The sequence below is a fragment of the Armigeres subalbatus genome, chromosome 1 (assembly GCF_024139115.2).
Source record: "Armigeres subalbatus isolate Guangzhou_Male chromosome 1, GZ_Asu_2, whole genome shotgun sequence".
Classification (NCBI taxonomy): domain Eukaryota; kingdom Metazoa; phylum Arthropoda; class Insecta; order Diptera; family Culicidae; genus Armigeres; species Armigeres subalbatus.
In genome coordinates this window covers 102,347,896-102,370,539 of record NC_085139.1, presented here as the reverse complement: position 1 = coordinate 102,370,539, position 22,644 = coordinate 102,347,896, and the positions used below count along the sequence as shown (strand labels likewise).

Genomic DNA, 22,644 nt, shown 5'->3' with positions numbered 1-22,644 from the left:
TCTAGCAGACTTTTTCTTAGTTCCGAAAAGAATTTGCCCAAATTCCGATATGAATTTGTTTAAACTGGTAGAGGAATATATCTGAAGTTGTATATAAATTTGGTCAAATTTCTATAGAAATCGAGTCTTAAGGTCTGAGGGTTTTCCGTTAAAAAAGCACGTTGTAGCTTACTTTGAGAAAGAAAATCGCACGATTTTTGCCCGTCAGAATGAAGCTGTTAAACAAATAAGGCAGATAAAACAAATATCACGAATATGACAAATAAAACGAATAAGACAAATAAGACCGTGGACATTCTTGGATGAATATCAAAGGGAATTCATGGAGAAATATTCGTAGGAATATCTAGAGGAGTAGCGGAGGAATTCCTGGAGATATATCCGAAGAAATTCCTGGAGAAGTATTCAAAAGAATACCTGGAGGAATATCCAGAAGAATTCCAGACGATTTTCTAGAAAAAAATATCGAAAGGATTTCCTGGAGGAATATCAGGATGAATTCCTGGAGGAATATCCGAAGGAATATCTGGAGGAGTATTTGGAGGAATTAATGGAGATATATCCGGAGGAATTCCTAGAAGAATATTCGAATGAATTCCTGTTGAAACATCCAAAGGAATTCCTGGAGGACTATTCGGAAGATTTCCTGGTGGAAAATATGGACGGATCCCTGTAGAAATATCTGGAGGAGTATTTAGAGAAATTTCTGGAGATATATTCGTAGGAATTCCTGGAGAAATATCCAAAGGAATTCCTGGAGGAATATCCGTTGGAACTCCTGGAATATCCGAAAAAAAAACTTGGACGAATTCCTGAAGGAATATCCTAAGGAATATTTGAATGAACATTCGGAGGAATTCGTAGAGGAATATCTGGACGAATTCCTGGAGGAGTTTTCGGAAAAGTTCTAGGAGGAATATCAGAAGAAATATTCGGAGGCACTCTTGGAATAATATTCGGACGAATTCCTGGAGGAATATCCGGAAGAATTCCTGAGGTAATATCCAGTGGAATTCCTGAACTAATATTCAGTGGAGTTCCGGAAGAATACCCGAAGGAATTCTTGGACGAATATCCTGACGAATTTATGGAGGAATATCCGAAGGTATATTTGGAGGAATGTTCGGAGGAATATCTGGAAGAATTCTTGGACGAATTTCGAGAGGAATATCCGAATGAAGAATGTCCAGTGAAACTCCTGGAGCAATATTTAGTCGCATTCCTGGAGGAATATCCGGAAAAATTTCTTGAGGAATATCCGGAAGAGTTCCTGGAAGCATATTCAAAGGAGGGGAAGGGTCGTTTGGCCGAAAGCCATTTGGCCGAACAAACTATTAGGCCGAAACCCATCTGGCCGATAGGGTCATTTGACCGAAAGGGTCATTTGGCCGAAAGAGTCATTTGGCCAAATAGGTCATTTTAAAAGTGAGAAATTAGGAGTGAGAAGAGAGACGTCTCAATTATCATTCCTCATTTCTCACTGTAAAAAGAGAGAACCGTGAAGTGAGTAGTAAGGCGTCTTACTTCTCACTCTTCATTTTTCTCTATTCACTGTAGAAAGTGAGAAGCACGAAGTGGGTAGTGAGACTCACTACTCACTTCACGCTTTCCACTTTTTACAGTGAGAAGTGCGGAATGTGAATTGAAATGTCTCTCTTCTCACTCCTAATTTTTCTCTTTTCATATGAGCTATTCGGTCAAATGTCCTATTCGGCCTAATGACCCTTTCGACTAAACGACCCTTTCAACCGAATGACCGTTTCGCCCAAACGACCCTTTCGTCCAAATCATGTTTCTCCTAATGGTATATTCGGCTGAAAATTTTTCAGCCTGTAGCATTCAGCCAAATGGTATTCGCCAAACGGCCCTTCCCCCCGAAGGAATATGCGGAGGCACTCTTGCAGGTGGAGGAATATCCGGTAGACTTTCTAGAGGTATATTCGAAGGAATTCCTGGAGGAATATCCGTATTGTTTCTTGAGGAACTCCTGAGGAATATCCGAAAGTATACCTGGACCTATAGGGGGAATATCAGGAAAAAAGTATTTGTCTTATTTGTGATATTTTTCTCTTCTCTATTCTATAGTTTAAACTATTCTGTCAGGTTTTTGTATACAAATTTGTTAGCAATTTGTCTAAACTTCGTTCAAAATTTAATTGAATTTTGTCATAATCTTTTTGATGATAGACAATAGAAATTTTTTTTATCACGGATTGATTTGAATTACAACAGAAATTTGCCCCCTATTCTTGTCTACATTCTGCAAGAAGATTCCTTTTAATGCCGTCAGGAATTTTTGTTGTTACCGAGAGAAATTCTCTATCTCTACAGGATTTATTTCAAATTTCAAACGAAAATTGTCTTTATTTCATATTAATTTAAATTCCGTTGATAATTTGTCAGAATTATGTTAGGAGTTTGTCCAAAATCGTTCAGAACTAGTCCGGATTCCGCAAATTGTTTGTTTTCGTTACCAGGGTCGGGTTTGGGTTTGGAAAATTAGAACAATGTCGGGTTCGGGTCGGGTGTTTAATAAATAAAGTATTGAATATTTTCTGGTAATTTGAAGGCTTGTTCGTTGTTTGGGCCTATACCCTTTTGAGTGTAAAGAGATATATGAAATATCTAGTTTGAGTTTTCCGCCAAAAAATTCGTTCGGGTCCAGCTCGGATATAAGACTGCAAAAATTGTCGTGTACGGGTCGGGTTCGGGTTCCATAAGATTTTTCATTCCGGGTTCGGGTCGGGTCCGGGTTTGAAAGGAATTTCTAAATCGGGTGCGGGTTTACAAAATGTGAAACCCGACCATCTCTATTCGTTTGTCTCTATTTGTTATGGATTTGTCTAAATCCGATGAAAACATTTCTCGCTTAACTTTTCAAAAGGACCTAAGTAACATTTTTTTCATGAATTAATTTGTATACTGCAATCAATAGCTTTCATGTTGTTCTGTTGATTGCGCTATTCAAATTAATTCATGAAAAAAATGTTACTTAGGTCCTTTTGAAAAGTTAAGCGAGATTTGTTTAAATTCGTTTTACAATACATCTTAATTCCTTTACATTTGTCCAAATTCTTTATGGAACAGCGCCTCTGTTCAAAAGTTTTCAAAATTTACTTCGTCTGAAATTTCTCTAATTTGTCAAAATTTTGTTCGAGAGATTTCAATTCTGATTGGAATTCTGAATTTTCAATTCTTCAGAAATCTCGTTCGGCGTTAATGTGGATTCCCGAACATAAATTTCGATAGAAATTTCTCTGAAATTCCCTTCGAAATTTCTCTTAATTTTGTTAAGAATTTGTCGAGATTTCGTTCAAAATTTGTCGAAATTATGTTCGGAATTTGTCGAAAACTCCGTTCGAAGTGTGACTAAAATACATTCAGGACGTTGCTGTTTTTTTTAGATTACGCTCGAAATTTGTCGGAGTTCCAATTGAATCGAATTTGTAATCGGAATTTGTCGAAACGTCGTTCGGAATTTGCTAAAACTCCGTTCGAGCTTTTTCTGAACACCACTGCTTTTTGAGATTTGCAGACCCCTCTCCTTATTCTGTCACTAGTATGTGTACTGTCACAAAATCTTAGACCCCCTTCCCCTAGAACTTGTGACGTCATTATTTGACGACCCCTTATCTGAAATTCCGTTCGGAATTTGTTGAATCGCGTTTAAAATTTGTCAGAATTATGTGTGGATTTTGTTCGAAATTTGTCACAATTTCGTTCGAGATTTTTCTGAAATTCCGTTTGGAATTTGTCTGAAATTTTATGGAATGTTTCTGATATGCCGTTCGAAATGTGTTTACATGTTATAATTTTTTCGTAGTTCGGAACTTGTCAATAATTGTTCGCAATTTGTCGAAATTCTGCTCTGAATTTGTCAAAATTCTGTTAAAATTTGTCGGAATTCGGTCCTTAATTCATTTCAATCCTTTTTGGAATTTGTCTGAAATTCCTGGAACTTTGTCTGAAATACCGATCGATTTTTTTTTTCTAAAATTCTGTTCGGAATTTCTCAAATGTGTTAAAATTCCATTTGGATTCATTGAAGTTCTTTTCAGAATTCAACTAAATCTTGTTCAAAATTGGTCGAAAATGAAATTTGGTCGGTATGAATTTATCGCAAGTGGTTAAAATTTCTTTCGGAATTTGCAAATTTTTTTCTGATATGCAGTATGGACTTTGTCCAAAATCCTCTTTGGAATTTGTCAAATTTTAGTTCTTTAGTTCTTATTAATATTCTATTCGGAATTTATTGAAATTTTATTCCAAATTTGTCTGAAATTTTTGGAGCTTTATCTGAAATGCCAATTGAATTCCTGTTCCTGCCAATTAAATTCCCAATTCTATTGAAGTCTGCCGAATTTTCAATCGGAATTTGCCGAAATTTGTTAAAATCTCGTTCGGAATTTTCTAAAATTTCGTTCGAGAATTTCCTGAAATTTCTTTTGTAGTTTATCTGAAATTCCGTTCAGAATTTGTCTGAAATTTAATTCCGGGTTTTTTCTGATATGCCGTTTGGACATTGTCCAAAATCTTGTTAAGAATTTGTCAAAATTATGTATGGATTTTGTAGAAATTTCCGTTCGGAATTTTTCAAAATTTAATTTTTGATTGGTTGAAATTGGAATTTATTGAATTTTTTTCTATTTTTTTTTTCTGAAATGTCGATCCAATTTTGTTTAAAATTCTAAAAATGTTCGAATTTGTCAAAACTAGTTTGTTTGAAATTTCGTGGATATTGTCTGAAATTCCGTTCGAAGTTTTTCGAAGTCATAATTCTGTCAGGAATTTCTCAAATTTGTCCTAATTCCGAATTGTCGAAATTTGTCTAAATCTTTTCCCGAATTTGTTAGAATCGCAGTATTTCTGAGGTTAAGTTCGTTTGAAATTCCTTTCGGAATTTGTAAAAATTTTGTTCGGAATCTGTAAAAGAAATCGTTCGGTATTTGTCGAAATTATGTTCGGAATTTGTCGGAAATTCCATTTGGAGTGGGTCTAAAATTCCTTTCGGGCGTTCCTGTTCGGAGTTTTTTTGAAATTTCGTTCGGAATTTGGTCGAATTCCAATTGATGTTTTTCGAATTTTCAATCCGAAAATGTCGAAATTTGTTGAAATTTCATTCGGAATTTGCAAAATTTTCGTTGGTAGTTTATTCGAAATTCCGTTCGAAGTTTTTCATTCATTATTTTTTTGAAATGCCTTTTGAAATTTATCAAAATTATGTTTGAACTTCGTCGAAATTTCAATTCCGTTCGGAATTCGTCAAATTTTTGTTCTTAATTGGTTGAAATCCTATTCTGACTTTATTGAAATTTTATTCTGAATTTATCTGAAATTTTTGGATCTTTGTCTGGAATGCCGATCTAGTTTAGTCTAAAACTCAAAAATTGTTCAGAATTTGTCAAAACTTCGTAGTTTGTTTGAAATTCCATTTGGATATTGTCATTCGGAATTTTTCAAATTTGTCAAAATTCCATTCGGTATTTGTCGAAGTTCTGTTCGGAAATCAACTAAATCTTGTTCAAAATTTGTCGAAATTCCTTTCGGAGTTTTTCTGGATTAAGTTCGCTTTTTGTCTGAAATTCCGTTTTGAATTTGTAGAAATTTTGTTCGATTCTTTTTTTAAATTCCATTATAAATTTATAGAAATTCTTTTCAAAAATGAAATTTGTTCAACATTTGGCTGAAATTTCATTCGGGATTTTTCTGCAATTTTAATCGAACTTTGTCTAAAATTTCCGTTTGGAATTTGTTTAAAAATTTTTTCTTGATTTTTTTTCTAAGTTTAAATTTGTCAAATCTTTCCCTGTTCCTATTCGAAATTTGTCGGAATTCCGATTGAAGTTTGTCAAATTTTGTTCAGAATTTGTTAAAATTTCGTCCGAGATTTTTCTGAAATTTAATTCGGGATATTTCTGCAATTCCATTCGAACTTTGTCGGAAATTCCGATTGGAATGACAAATTCTGTGCGTAATTTATCGCAATTTGTCGAAATTATGTTCGGAATTTGTAGGAAATTCGGTTCGCAGTGTGCCTAGAAATCCTTTCGGACGTTCCTGTACGGTTTCTTTTTTAGATTTCGTTCGAAATTTGTTAGAAATTTCATTCGGGGTTTTTCTGAAATGCCGTTTGGACTTTGTCCAAAATCTCGTTCGAAGTTCCGTTCGGAATTTGTCAAAATTTAGTTCTTAATTGGTTAAAATCCTATTCGGAATTTATTGAAATTTCTGTTCTGAATTCCTCAAATTTGTCCAAATTCATTCGGTATTCGTCGAAGTCTGTTCGGAATTTATCTAAATCTTGTTCAAAATTTGTCGAAATTCCTTTCAGTGTTTTTCTGGATTAAGTTCGCATTTTGTCTGAAATTCCGTTTGGAAGTTGTAGAAATATTGTTCAAAATTTGTTTAAATTCCATTCAAAATTTATCGAAATTCTCTTCGAAAAAGAAATTTTGTTCTAGATTTGTCTGTCTTTCATTCGAGATTTCTCTGCAATTCCATTCAAACTTTGGGTGAAATTCTGATTGGAATTTGTCATAATTCTGTGTGGAATTGGTTTGAAATCCCTTTCGGATTTTTTTTTTCTAAATTTTGTTCGGAATTTCTTACGGTAATTGTTGGAAATTTCGTTTGGATATTGTATGAAATTCCGTTCGGAATTTGTCCAAAATTTCTAAAATTTGTCAAAATTCCATTCAGCATATTTCGAATTTGTCAAAATTCCATTCGAAATTTGTCGAAGTTCTGTTCGGAATTCGTCTTAAATTTCGTTCGAAATGTTTCTAAAATTCCGTTCGAAATTTGTTTAACATTTCGTTCGAAATTTTTCCTGAAATTCTTTTCGGACTTCGATTGAAATTTCATTCGGAATTTTTCAATTTTATCTGTTCGGAATGTGACAATTCAAAGTTTTATTCGAATTTATCTGAAATTCTGCTTTTTTCCCCTTCGGGATTCCGTTCGTGATTTTTCTTAAATTTCTTTTTAAAAATGTGTATAAACTACGTTAGAAATTTGTCTAAACTCCAATCGAAATTTGTCAAAACTTTTTTCGGAATCTAACGAAGTTTCATAATTTGTCTGTAATTCCGTTAGAAATTTGTCCAAAGTCCGTTCAGAATTTATTTAAAATTTTGGGATTTTTCTGAATTTCTGTTACGAATTTGTCCTTCTGGAATTCATCGAAAATGTCTTTCAAAAGTTGTCTCCAATTTATCTGAATTGGTTTGAATTCTGTCAATTTTTTAACATTTTAGGAATCTGCTTCAAGATTTTAATTAAAAAATTCAAAATCCTGTTCGATTTTGTTCTGAATTTCATTCAAAATTTGTCGATATTCTGTTCAAAATTTGTCGATGTCTCGTTCATTTTTTTTATTCCGTTCGTAGTCTGTCTGAAATTTGGTTTCAAGATTTTTCTGAATTTCCGTTTGAAACTGTGTTGAAGCTTCGTTCGGAATTTGTCGAAATTCCTTTGGGAATTTGTCGGAATTCCATTTGGAATTCGATGAAACTTTTTTTCAGAATTTGTCAAAGTTTCGTTTGGAATTTGTCTGAAATTCCGTTCGATTTTTTTTAGAAACTCCGTTCTGAGTCTGTCTGAAATTCCATTTCGAGAATGAGTCAAAGTTTCGTTTGAGAAATCAAATTAAATCTTAAATCAAATTTTGTCTGAAATTTCGTTGAGAGTTTGACCAAAAATTTGAAATTCGTTTCTCAGTCAGTCCATGAAATTCCGTTCGAATTTCCGTTTAGAAACTGTGTCGAAATTCCGTTCGGAATCCGTCGATATTTCGTTCGGAATTGGTCCATAATTCCTTTCGAAATTTGTCCACAATTTGGTTTGGAGTTTTTCTTAACTACGTTCGGAATTCCGTCTGGAACCCGCCAAAATATTTTTTTCGGAATTTGACGAAGTTTCGTTCGAATTTTTGCTAAAATTCCATTCGGAATTCGTTTGAAATTCTGTTCGAGATTCTTCTGAATTTACGTTTGGAAACTTTGTGGAAATTTCTGTAATTCCATTCAGAATTTGTCTGAAACTCCGTTCGGAAATGTTGTTCGTAATTTTTCATATATTTGTTTGAGAATTATGTGCGGAATTTGTCAGAATTCTGTTTGGAATTTGACGAAACTTTTTTTTCGGAATTTGTCAAAGTTTCTTTTGGAATTTGTCTGGAATTCCGTTCGAATTTTTTTGTGAAACTCCGTTCTGAGTCTGTCTGAAATTCCGTTTCGAGAATGAGACGATGGTTCGTTTGGTACTTGTCTGAAATTCTGTTCTGCATCTTTCTTAAAAACCGTTTCTATATTTATCTGAATATCTATTCAGAAACTGTGTTAAAATTTCGTTCGAAATTTGTCCAAAAATTTGAAATTCGTTTCTGTGTCTGTCTGCGAAATTCCGTTCAAGATTTTTCTTAATTTTTGTTTCAAAAACTGTGTCGAAATTTCGTTCGGAATTTGTTATTCCGTTTGGAACTTTTCTAAACTACGCTCGGAATTATTCGGAATTCCGTCCGAAACCCGTCAATTTTTTTTATCGGAATTTGACGAAGTTTCGTCCGGATTTTCTCTCAAATTCCATTTGGAATGCCTTTAAAATTCTATTCGGAGTTTCCGTATGGATACTTTATGGAAATTTCGTTTGGAATTTGTCAAAATTTCATTAAAAATTTGTTGAATTACATTCGGAATTTGTCTGGAATTCCATTCTGAATTTGTCTAATATTTGTTTGAAAATGATGTGCGAAATTCGTCTGAAATTTAGTTCGGGATTTTTTTTTTGATTCCGTGAGACCGTTCGAAACTTGTCTGATTTCCGTTCGGAATTTGTCAAAGCTTCGTTCGGGTTTTTTGAAATGCCGTTCTGAGTCTGTCTGAAATTCCGTACAAAGTTTTTTCTTAATTTTCATTCGAAAACTGTGTCGTAATTTCGTTATGTTCGTTATGTTAGAAACTTCGTTCTGAGTCTGCCTGAAACTCCGTTTCAAAAATGAGTCGTAGTTATGTTTGGTTTTTTTTTACTGAAATTCAGTTATGAGTCTGTCCTTAATTCTATTTCTATTTTCTAACTTTTCATTCAAAAACTGTGTCGAAATTATTTTCGGAATTTTTCCATAATTCCGTTCGGAACTTTTCTAAACTACGCCCGGATTTTTTTGGATTCCGTCCGGAAACAGTCATTTTTTTCAATTTGACGAAGTTTAGTCCGGCATTTCTCTCAAATTCCATTCGGAATTCGCTTAAAATTCTATTCGGAATTTGTCTGAAATTTCTTTCCAAATTCCTCTGAATTTCCGTTTGGAAACTTTGTGGAAATTTCGTTTTGAATTTGTCAAATTTGTCTAATTCGATATTTGTCGAAATTTCGTTGTCTGATTTGTTTGAAATTCAGTTCAGTTCAGTGATAAATTTATCACAATTCTATTCATAACTCCTCTAAAATTAAGTTCGGAGTTTGTTTTAAAATTCTGTTCGAACGAATTTTAAAACGAATTTTCGGAATCTGTCTGATTTCTGATCGGAATATGTCAAAGCATCGTTCGGCTTTTTTGAAATTCCGTTCTATGTCTGTCTGAAATTCCGTACAAGTTTTTTTTTTCCTTAATTTTCGTTCGAAAACTGCGTCGAAATTTCGTTATGTTAGGTATTTGTCTGAAATTCCGTCCGGAATTTGTCAAACTATCTTTTTTTTCGGATTTTGACTTTCGTCCGGAATTTTCCTCAAATTCCGTTCGGAATTATTTTAAAAAATTTATTCGGAGTTTGTCTAAAATTCCGTTGTAGATTTCTCTGAATTTCCGTGTGGAATTTCTTTGGGAACATTTCGTTTGGAATTTGTCAAAATTTCGTTCAAAATTTGTCGAATTCCATTCGAAATTTTTTTTAAATTCCGTTCTCAATTTTGTTCTAAATTTGTCTGAAATTTTTTTTCGTAATTTGGTCTTATATTTGTTTGGGAATCATATGCGAAATTAGTCAAAATTTGTGTTCGCAATTTGTTTAATTCCTTTTAGAATTTGGTGATTAGACAAATTTTGTTCGAAATTTCTCTGAAATTCCGTTAGAAATTGTCCAAAGCCCGTTTGGAATTTGCAAAAATACCGCTCGCAAGTGGTCTGAAGTTCTGTTCGAAATTTGTGGAGAGCCTTGCAATAATAGAGGCCCTAAACTGGATTTCAAACCAGGAAAGAGTAGGCGCATATATTATTTGCACCGATTCTTTAAGTGTTGTCACATCACTAGAAAAGAAGAAAATCAGAACCAGCTTGAAAGACGAGATAGTTCATCTGTACACCAACATAGGGAAGAAAGGTACATCGGTAACATTCATGTGGGTCCCTAGTCACATAGGCATCCCAGGAAATGAGAAAGCGGACAAAGAAGCTAAGAGTGCGCTAGAGATGAGCACAATTACGCGGAAAACAGTTGATCACCGCGAAATAAAAACCATCATTAAAAATAGTATGACTAAAAAATGGGAATCCGAATGGAATTCAACACCCCACAACAAACTAAGAGGGAAAAAAAAAACACTACCAAACCATTCAAAGAGGCGCTAACAGGAAATCGCAAAGAAGATGTCATACTCAGCAGACTACGAATAGGCCACACCCGGCTAACACATGCATACTTACTGGAAAAGGAAGACCCACCAAAGTGCGTAAAATGTAACCACCCACTCACCATTAAACACATTATCGTTCAGTGCCCTGGATACGACGACGCAAGAAAGAAAATCGGACTCCAACCAAACATGAGGGAAGCATTAGCCGACGACAACAGTCAAGCAAAAAGAGTACTGGAGTTCTTTAAAGAAATATCGCTGATCGACGCGATTTGACCCCAAAGTGAAACCTTGAAGAAGAAGATGGAAACACCTTGATGAAGATGAAATCGCTGCAATAACTCTCTAGGACAAAACGAACGTCGTCATACAACGTAGTAATTTAAGCAGTGTCAATAAACTCTGTAAACTCTTGACAGACTCGAATAAAATTTTAAAGAGTCTCTAATAAAAAAAAAAAAAAAAAAAAAAAAAAAATTGAATTGGTTTGTAAATTTTTAAAATTTACTTTCGGTAGGATTTTTTTCTTCAAAACAAACAATCTTATCTGAACCAAGAATTTCAGTTTTGGATTTAGTTTCAATTGCGTCAGAAATATTCCTGAATTCTGAACTAAAATTCGACAGCAGGCGTAAAAGTTTTTACAGAAATTTGGCTCAATTTCGATAGAATTTTTTTCGTAATTCCGAATTTTTTTTAATTAATGCTTAATATAAGCTTGTTTAAATTCGAAGTTCTCATTGTTTCGTTTAACTTTATTGAAGTGACTTGTTTTGCCTTTCTCGTATACTAAGTATACGTAAAGGCTATATGATTGCTCCAAAAACAAACTTTTTATGGAAGGCCCGTAGATTAGATCCATAGTGTCATATACCGATCGACTCAGCTCGACGAATTGAGGTGATGTCTGTGTGTATGTGTGTGTGTCTGTGCGCATTCACCAAAAAAAAATGTCACTCATTTTTCAGGTACTTATCCGTAACCGATTTACTCGCAACAAGTTGCATTCGGTGCAGAAAACTCCCATTGTTTCCTATTGAAAATTGCCAGATCGGCCAGTTGGTGAATTCGCTCACCTGGTTTGATTTCCATATAATCGATCAGTGTAAAATTCCTTAGATTAGAAATACCATTCTAGCTGTTATTCGTTGGCTTGCCCAGTCTTATCCCGAATAACGAATTTGATTCTTTAATTGAAGCAATAGTCAGCCATTTCATTCTACACTCGTGTTGTCCGATAAAACAGCATTTACGTCTAGTGCGCGAAAGAACTTTTGACTTTTTAATTAATCTATGAAACAAACAAGCGAGCAATCAATTAGCGTGTCCTACAACAACTAACGAGACTCCAGTCAACGAACTAAAATTTGACACATTCTTTGTTCTCAGAAGTTCCAGTACTCCTTTTATCAAATCTGAACAAAAGATTCTTTAAAAGAATTTCTTTTAACCATTTGTTTGTTTTTCGATGAATACTGTATTAAGTACGTTTTATGACGTTATGTGATAACTACAAATTAGTAAATAAAACTTACTAGAATAAAAATCTTAGCTTTTAGTCAACATTGAGGTTTGTATATAAAGTACTTTTGTCGTCACCAAAATTTAGTAAATAACTTGCACCCAAAGTATTCCTGTAGTAGTAAAAAAAGTAGATAAAATATATTTTTAGTCTTCCTGTTATAATCCAGTACATTTTTTTTTTCTATCTATACATACTCCTCATAATTAACCATATTAAAAATCATTTCGTTTAGTCATTCAGTTAATCATTTGTGAACCTCCGTATTGCACTTGTTTGCTTTCTTTCTCTTTCCTGGCGTTATAAAATAACAGAGGGGTCGAGTTCTGCAAAATCAAAATAACCCTTTCCGTGCTCAACATCTTTATACTTATGTACACACTCAATCACAAACGTTTACTGCATTCACCTTCTTTAGAACTTTATTCCACAGTGTTTCCTCTTTTTTTATGAAAATAAGAAAACTATTTCTACTCTCTCATTCTTTCTCTCTCTCTTTTCCTATCTGTGTCTGTATCTGCAATAAAAAAAATAAAAAAAATCTGCAGTCGCTTTTCTAACCTTGACTTATCTTTCCACACTCAACCACACGAACTGCTCTCTGTCTGTCCTTTTACACATTGTATAATATTGCCCCTTCTTTGCCCTCCACTACGAAAGAAAAAAAAATCAAAAACACTTTGACCTCAAACCACCTGAACCACGAGGGATTCTCCTGCTCTTTTTCCTCTCTTTCTCTGTGTATACTCTGTCGGAGTCTGTCTATCGACTTGGCTTCCTGTCTGTATCTCGCCTTCTTTACTGCATTTCCCTGCAAACACTATTATCCAGGTTCTACTGCCTCTCATCTTTCTGCTTCACATAATTTTTAACTTCAATATTCGCTTCTTCTCAATCCTTCTCTCTGTATCTAAACTGACCACCTTCTTAACCTTCCGACTCTGCCTGCACACGTACACTATCAAAGCCCTATACTTTTCGGCTGTATTTTTTGCACCATCCAAATTCTTCTCCGCCTGCTCTTCTTCTGCCGCGACTTCTCGCGTCTTTCGTGCAGTTTCATCACCACCATCGACTGCCGCCTCGCTTCTTACCATCGTCGTCGTCGTCGTCATCATCGCCGTCGCCCCGTCTTGATCCACCATTCTCTTCTCTTCTCTACTTCCAGCAGCAGTCATCACCACCACCGATCGAGGCCGTGTCGCCGTCAGTTTTGAGTAGTGTGCCTTCGGAATCACAACCCGAAACCCCTCAATCGGCTATTATCCAGTTTGTTCCTCCCTATCACAAATAATTTTTATCAGTGTCGATCGCGTCGAGTTGCTCGGCGCAGAATAAAGTTTCGAGAAACAACTTCCGTGCGATCGATCGTCCGTGTCCGTGCAATTCCCCTCCGTCTTTGTCTTCAATCAAAAGTAGCGCGCGTCCGGTCCGCACGTTTTCCCTTTCCGTAACTGGTAGCGCAGTGCACCGTGTGGTGAATTCCCGTTTCCCCCTCACTAATTTGTTGAAAACAAAAGTCGAACCATCATAATCGACGCCAAAAAAGCAAAAGGGAGAGAAAGAAAGAGAGAGTATTTCGTTCGCGTTGAAACAATCATTCATTGAAAGGAAAAGTGTCTTCCCTGTTTTGTGTAACCACCGCGGTAACAATCCGACAAGTGATCTGTTAGTTAAGTTTGAAGCAAAACAAGTTTATTTTACAACTTAAAGTAAGAATAAACAAGAAGTGTTACATAGTTGAAAAAAGTTTGCGTTTAACAATCATAAGAAGCGTTGAATCAATCAAAAAAGTTTAATCAAAAGAAGGAAAAAGTTTTAAAGGTGTGATATTTTTCAAGTTCAAATCTTTACTCGAAAACAAGTGATCTACAATCAGGAAAGCAACTCTAGGCGCGTTCCAATCGAAGGAAAGCGAAAGAAAACCCACGTGCAATCTCGAGATCAAAGTTAGCCCTTACTAGACTAGATTAGTCTTACACACGCGCAGCAGAGAAAAAGAAAGAACACGTCTTTAGAGCGGAACTATCCTGAATCTTCCTTCCGTCTAAGACGCGCACGCATTTATTTGTTCCGGCAGCGACAGCACATATATGTGCAATTTTTCTTAAACTTGGGTAAGCGAACCGTAACTCTAAGCGGTTCCGTAGTTGAGCGATGAACTTTCGGATGCGTTGATTCGAGCCTTCATCAATATCACAGATGGGTTTGCTTACTCACTTACAAGTTGCTTAGATCCTTCGAAAGGGGGGTGCTTACTTGGGCATAAAGTTGCATGGACGTGGTCGCAGCCAAGTTTAATCTTCGATCGTTCATAATTTGATATCGATCAAAAATCACCTTAACATGGTTGGTTATACACGTTCACCTCATAAGCGGTTGGTCATGGTTGGATTCCCAACACCTGTCGTATAGTCTGAAAAATTAGCACAAAAGACGCCCGTTCAAGGATTGGTCATCGCCAGTAGCTGATTCAACCTTTATTTATTATTTACATTACTTATGGGTCCTTATAGGTTTATTTCATGGATCTGAATAATGGCTCAACGTAATGGGTTATTTATCTGCATACCAAATAGTATTCAATAACAGTCTAGAAATGAGGTGACAAAATTTTTATCAAAAAACCGGCAGCAATTCACAAAAAAAAATCAGAATTTTTTAAGTTTATTGGAATTTTGTCAGAAACGTTTGCAATTCTGACATCAATTGTTCCCATTTTCTACTGACTTTTTTCTAATTCCGATAGGAATTGTTCCCAATTGCGACAGGAGTTGTTCCCATTTGCGACAGAAATTGTTCTTAATTCCGATCCCAATTCCGACAAAAATTGATCATAGTTCTGGCAGGAATTGTTCCCAATTTTGACATTTCGACAGGAATTGATCGCTACTCCGACAGGAATTGTTGCTAATTCCGACAGGAATTGTTGCCAATTCCGACAGGATTTGTTCCCAATTCCGACACGAATTGTTCCCCTTTCCGACAAAAATTGATCCCAATTCCGACAACAATTGATCCCAATTCCGACAGGAATTGTTCCCAATACCGATAGGACAGGAATTGTTCCCAATACCGATAGGACAGGAATTGTTCCCAATACCGACAGGAATTGATCCCAATTCCGACAGGAATTGTTCACAATTCCGACAGGAATTGTTCACAATTCCGACAGGAATTGTTCCCAATTCCGACAGGAATTGTTCCCAATTCCGACAGGAATTGTTCCCAATTCCGACAGGAATTGTTCCCAATTCCGACAGGAGTTGTTCCCAATTCCGACAGGAATTGTTCCCAATTCCGACAGGAATTGTTCCCAATTCCGACAGGAATTGTTCACAATTCCGACAGGAATTGTTCATAATTCCAACAGGAATTGTTCCCAATTCCGACAGGAATTGTTTCCAATTCCGACAGGAATTGTTTCCAATTCCGATAGGAATGGTTCCCAATTCCGACAGGTATTGTTCCCAATTCCGACAGGAATTTTTCCCAATTCCGACAGGAATTTTTCCCAATTCCGACAGGAATTGTTCCCAATTCCAACAAGGACTGTTCCCAATTCCGACAGGAATTGTTCCCAATTGCGACAGAAATTGTTCCCAATTCCGACAGGAATTGTTCCAAATTTCGACAGGAATTGTTCCCAATTTCGAAAGGAATTGTTCCCAATTTCGAAAGGAATTGTTCCCAATTTCGAAAGGAATTGTTCCCAATTTCGAAAGGAATTGTTCCCAATTTCGACAAGAATTGTTCCCAATTCCGACAGAAATTGTTTTTAATTCCGACAGGAATTGTTTTTAATTCCGACAGGAATTGTTGCCAATTCTGACAGGAATTGTTGCCAATTCCGACAGGAATTGTTGCCAAATCCGACAGGAATTGTTGCCAATTCCGACAGTAATTGTTGCCAATTCCGACAGGAATTGTTTCCAATTCCGACAGGAATTGTTTCCAATTCCGACAGGAATTGTTGCCAATTCCGATAGGAATTGTTGCCAATTCCGACAGGAATTGTTGCCAATTCCGACAGGAATTGTTGCCAATTCCGACAGGAATTGTTGCCAATTCCGACAGGAATTGTTGCCAATTCCGACAGGAATTGTTGTCAATTCCGACAGGAATTGTTGCCAATTCCGACAGGAATTGTTGCCAATTCCGACAGGAATTGTTGCCAATTCCGACAGGAATTGTTGCCAATTCCGATAGGAATTGTTGCCAATTCCGACAGGAATTGTTGCCAATTCCGACAGGAATTGTTGCCAATTCCAACAGGAATTGTTGCCAATTCCGACAGGAATTGTTTCCAATTCCGACAGGATTTGTTCCCAATTCCGACAGGATTTGTTCCCCATTCCGACAGGAATTGTTCCCCTTTCCGACAAAAATTGATCCCAATTCCGACAACAATTGATCCCAATTCCGACCGGAATTGATCCCAATTCCGACAGGAATTGTTCCCAATACCGATAGGACAGGAATTGTTCCCAATTCTGACAGGAATCGTTCCCAATTCCGACAGGAATTGATCCCAATTCCGACAGGATTTGTTCCCAATTCCGACAGGAGTTGTTCCCAATTCCGACAGGAATTGTTCCCAATTCCGACAGGAATTGTTCCCAATTCCGACAGGAATTGTTCCCAATTCCGACAGGAATTGTTCCCAATTCCGACAGGAATTGTTGCCAATTCCGACAGGAATTGTTGCCAATTCCGACAGGAATTGTTGCCAATTCCGACAGGAATTGTTGCCAATTCCGACAGGAATTGTTCCCAATTCCGACAGGAATTGTTTCCAATTCCGATAGGAATGGTTCCCAATTCCGACAGGAATTGTTCCCAATTCCGACAGGAATTTTTCCCAATTCCAACAGGAATTGTTCCCAATTCCGACAGGAATTGTTCTTAATTCCGACAGGAATTGTTCCCATTTCCGACAGAAATTGCTCCCAATTCCGACAGGAATTGTTCCAAATTTCGACAGGAATTGTTCCCAATTTCGAAAGGAATTGTTCCCAATTTCGAAAGGAATTGTTCCCAATTTCGACAAGAATTGTTCCCAATTCCGACAGAAATTGTTTTTAATTCCGACAGGAATTGTTTTTAATTCCGACAGGAATTGTTGCCAATTCTGACAGGAATTGTTGCCAATTCCGACAGGAATTGTTGCCAATTCCGACAGGAATTGTTGCCAATTCCGACAGGAATTGTTGACAATTCCGACAGGAATTGTTGTCAATTCCGACAGGAATTGTTGCCAATTCCGATAGGAATTGTTGCCAATTCCGACAGGAATTGTTGCCAATTCCGACAGGAATTGTTTCCAATTCCGACAGGATTTGTTCCCCATTCCGACAGGAATTGTTCCCCTTTCCGACAAAAATTGATCCCAATTCCGACAACAATTGATCCCAATTCCGACCGGAATTGATCCCAATTCCGACAGGAATTGTTCCCAATACCGATAGGACAGGAATTGTTCCCAATTCCGACAGGAATTGTTCCCAATTCCGACAGGAATTGATCCCAATTCCGACAGGAATTGTTCACAATTCCGACAGGATTTGTTCCCAATTCCGACAGGAGTTGTTCCCAATTCCGACAGAAATTGTTCCCAATTCCGACAGGAATTGTTGCCAATTCCGATAGGAATTGTTGCCAATTCCGACAGGAATTGTTGCCAATTCCGACAGGAATTGTTGCCAATTCCGACAGGAATTGTTGCCAATTCCGATAGAATTGTTGCCAATTCCGACAGGAATTGTTGCCAATTCCGACAGGAATTGTTGCCAATTCCGACAGGAATTGTTGCCAATTCCGACAGGAATTGTTTCCAATTCCGACAGGATTTGTTCCCAATTCCGACAGGATTTGTTCCCCATTCCGACAGGAATTGTTCCCCTTTCCGACAAAATTGATCCCAATTCCGACAACAATTGATCCCAATTCCGACCGGAATTGATCCCAATTCCGACCGGAATTGATCCCAATTCCGACAGGAATTGTTCCCAATACCGATAGGACAGGAATTGTTCCCAATTCCGACAGGAATTGTTCCCAATTCCGACAGGAATTGATCCCAATTCCGACAGGAATTGTTCACAATTCCGACAGGATTTGTTCCCAATTCCGACAGGAGTTGTTCCCAATTCCGACAGAAATTGTTCCCAATTCCGACAGGAATTATTCCCAATTCCGACAGGAATTGTTCCCAATTCCGACAGGAATTGTTCCCAATTCCGACAGGAATTGTTCCCAATTCCGACAGGAATTGTTCCCAATTCCGACAGGAATTGTTCCCAATTCCGACAGGAATTGTTGCCAATTCCGACAGGAATTGTTCACAATTCCGATAGGAATTGTTCCCAATTCCGATAGGAATTGTTCCCAATCCCGACAGGAATTGTTCCCAATTTCGACAGGAATTGTTCCCAATTCCGACAGGAATTGTTTCCAATTCTGATAGGAATGGTTCCCAATTCCGACAGGAATTGTTCCCAATTCCGACAGGAATTTTTCCCAATTCCGACAGGAATTTTTCCCAATTCCGACAGGAATTTTTCCCAATTCCGACAGGAAATGTTCCCAATTCCGACAAGGACTGTTCCCAATTCCGACGAATTGTTCCCAATTCCGACAGGAATTGTTCCCAATTCCGACAGGAATTGTTCCCAATTCCGACAGGAATTGATCCCAATTCCGACAAGAATTGTTCCCAATTCCGACAGGAATTGTTCCCAATTCCGACTGGAATTGTTCCCAATTCCGACTGGAATTGTTCCCAATTCCGACAGAAATTATTCCCAATTCCGACAGGAATTGTTCCCAAAGAATTGTTCCCAATTTCGACAGGAATTGTTCCCCTTTCCGACAAAAATTGATCATAGTTCTGGCAGGAATTGTTCCCTATTTTGACATTCCGCCAGGAATTGATCGCTATTCCGACAGGAATTGTTGCTTATTCCGATTGTTCCCAATTCCGACAGAAATTGTTTTTAATTCCGACAGGAATTGTTTTTAATTCCGACAGGAATTGTTGCCAATTCTGACAGGAATTGTTGCCAATTCCGACAGGAATTGTTGCCAAATCCGACAGGAATTGTTGCCAATTCCGACAGTAATTGTTGCCAATTCCGACAGGAATTGTTTCCAATTCCGACAGGAATTGTTTCCAATTCCGACAGGAATTGTTGCCAATTCCGATAGGAATTGTTGCCAATTCCGACAGGAATTGTTGCCAATTCCGACAGGAATTGTTGCCAATTCCGACAGGAATTGTTGCCAATTCCGACAGGAATTGTTGCCAATTCCGACAGGAATTGTTGCCAATTCCGACAGGAATTGTTGTCAATTCCGACAGGAATTGTTGCCAATTCCGACAGGAATTGTTGCCAATTCCGACAGGAATTGTTGCCAATTCCGATAGGAATTGTTGCCAATTCCGACAGGAATTGTTGCCAATTCCGACAGGAATTGTTGCCAATTCCAACAGGAATTGTTGCCAATTCCGACAGGAATTGTTGCCAATTCCGACAGGAATTGTTTCCAATTCCGACAGGATTTGTTCCCAATTCCGACAGGATTTGTTCCCCATTCCGACAGGAATTGTTCCCCTTTCCGACAAAAATTGATCCCAATTCCGACAACAATTGATCCCAATTCCGACCGGAATTGATCCCAATTCCGACAGGAATTGTTCCCAATACCGATAGGACAGGAATTGTTCCTAATTCTGACAGGAATTGCTCCCAATTCCGACCGGAATTGTTCCCAATTCCGACAGGAATTGTTCCCAATTCCAACAGGAATTGTTCTCAATTCCGACAGAAAATTGATCTCAATTCCGACAGGTATTGTTCCTAATTCCGGCAGGAATTAATCCCAATTCCGACAGGAATTGTTCCAAATTTCGACAGGAATTGTTCTAAATTCCGACAGGAATTGTTGCCAATTCCGACAGGAATTGTTGCCAATTCCGACAGGAATTGTTGCCAATTCCGACAGGAATTGTTGCCAATTCCGACAGGAATTGTTGCCAATTCCGACAGGAATTGTTGCCAATTCCGACAGGAATTGTTGCCAATTCCGACAGGAATTGTTGCCAATTCCGACAGGAATTGTTGCCAATACCGACAGGAATTGTTGCCAATTCCGACAGGAATTGTTGCCAATTCCGACAGGAATTGTTGTCAATTCCGACAGGAATTGTTGTCAATTCCGACAGGAATTGTTGTCAATTCCGACAGGAATTGTTGTCAATTCCGACAGGAATTGTTGTCAATTCCGACAGGAATTGTTGCCAATTCCGATAGGAATTGTTGCCAATTCCGATAGGAATTGTTGCCAATTCCGACAGGAATTGTTCCCAATTCCGACAGGAATTGTTCCCAATTCCGACAGGAATTGTTCCCAATTCCGACAGGAATTGTTTCCAATTCCGATAGGAATGGTTCCCAATTCCGACAGGAATTGTTCCCAATTCCGACAGGAATTTTTCCCAATTCCAACAGGAATTGTTCCCAATTCCGACAGGAATTGTTCTTAATTCCGACAGGAATTGTTCCCATTTCCGACAGAAATTGCTCCCAATTCCGACAGGAATTGTTCCCAATTTCGAAAGGAATTGTTCCCAATTTCGAAAGGAATTGTTCCCAATTTCGACAAGAATTGTTCCCAATTCCGACAGAAATTGTTTTTAATTCCGACAGGAATTGTTTTTAATTCCGACAGGAATTGTTGCCAATTCTGACAGGAATTGTTGCCAATTCCGACAGGAATTGTTGCCAATTCCGACAGGAATTGTTGCCAATTCCGAAAGGAATTGTTGACAATTCCGACAGGAATTGTTGTCAATTCCGACAGGAATTGTTGCCAATTCCGATAGGAATTGTTGCCAATTCCGACAGGAATTGTTGCCATTTCCGACAGGAATTGTTGCCAATTCCGATAGGAATTGTTGCCAATTCCGACAGGAATTGTTGCCAATTCCGACAGGAATTGTTGCCAATTCCGACAGGAATTGTTGCCAATTCCGACAGGAATTGTTGCCAATTCCGATAGGAATTGTTGCCAATTCCGACAGGAATTGTTGCCAATTCCGACAGGAATTGTTTCCAATTCCGACAGGATTTGTTCCCCATTCCGACAGGAATTGTTCCCCTTTCCGACAAAAATTGATCCCAATTCCGACAACAATTGATCCCAATTCCGACCGGAATTGATCCCAATTCCGACAGGAATTGTTCCCAATACCGATAGGACAGGAATTGTTCCCAATTCCGACAGGAATTGTTCCCAATTCCGACAGGAATTGATCCCAATTCCGACAGGAATTGTTCACAATTCCGACAGGATTTGTTCCCAATTCCGACAGGAGTTGTTCCCAATTCCGACAGAAATTGTTCCCAATTCCGACAGGAATTGTTGCCAATTCCGATAGGAATTGTTGCCAATTCCGACAGGAATTGTTGCCAATTCCGACAGGAATTGTTGCCAATTCCGATAGAATTGTTGCCAATTCCGACAGGAATTGTTGCCAATTCCGACAGGAATTGTTGCCAATTCCGACAGGAATTGTTGCCAATTCCGACAGGAATTGTTTCCAATTCCGACAGGATTTGTTCCCAATTCCGACAGGATTTGTTCCCCATTCCGACAGGAATTGTTCCCCTTTCCGACAAAAATTGATCCCAATTCCGACAACAATTGATCCCAATTCCGACCGGAATTGATCCCAATTCCGACCGGAATTGATCCCAATTCCGACAGGAATTGTTCCCAATACCGATAGGACAGGAATTGTTCCCAATTCCGACAGGAATTGTTCCCAATTCCGACAGGAATTGATCCCAATTCCGACAGGAATTGTTCACAATTCCGACAGGATTTGTTCCCAATTCCGACAGGAGTTGTTCCCAATTCCGACAGAAATTGTTCCCAATTCCGACAGGAATTGTTCCCAATTCCTACAGGAATTGTTCCCAATTCCGACAGGAATTGTTCCCAATTCCGACAGGAATTGTTCCCAATTCCGACAGGAATTGTTCCCAATTCCGACAGGAATTGATCTCAATTCCGACAGGAATTGTTCCCAATTCCGACAGGAATTGTTGCCAATTCCGACAGGAATTGTTTACAATTCCGATAGGAATTGTTCCCAATTCCGATAGGAATTGTTCCCAATCCCGACAGGAATTGTTCCCAATTTCGACAGGAATTGTTCCCAATTCCGACAGGAATTGTTCCCAATTCCGACAGGAATTGTTTCCAATTCCGATAGGAATGGTTCCCAATTCCGACAGGAATTGTTCCCAATTCCGACAGGAATTTTTCCCAATTCCGACAGGAATTTTTCCCAATTCCGACAGGAATTTTTCCCAATTCCGACAGGAAATGTTCCCAATTCCGACAAGGACTGTTCCCAATTCCGACGAATTGTTCCCAATTCCGACAGGAATGGTTCCCAATTCCGACAGGAATTGTTCCCAATTCCGACAGGAATTGATCCCAATTCCGACAAGAATTGTTCCCAATTCCGACAGGAATTGTTCCCA

General features: G+C 37.9%; 1 long non-coding RNA gene across 2 annotated transcripts in view; it reads left to right on the top strand.

The window, feature by feature from the left end:
* Positions 1 to 14,205, top strand: part of LOC134203940 (uncharacterized) — a 272,474-nt gene extending 258,269 nt beyond the window's left edge. The window contains exon 3 of one of the 2 annotated variants that reach the window (XR_009977740.1): positions 13,263 to 14,205. This is a non-coding gene — a long non-coding RNA (uncharacterized LOC134203940). Of the gene's footprint in view, positions 1 to 13,259 lie in introns of both variants that reach the window. The other variant, XR_009977739.1, reaches the window with a different exon arrangement.
* Positions 14,206 to 22,644: the final 8,439 nt, after the last annotated feature.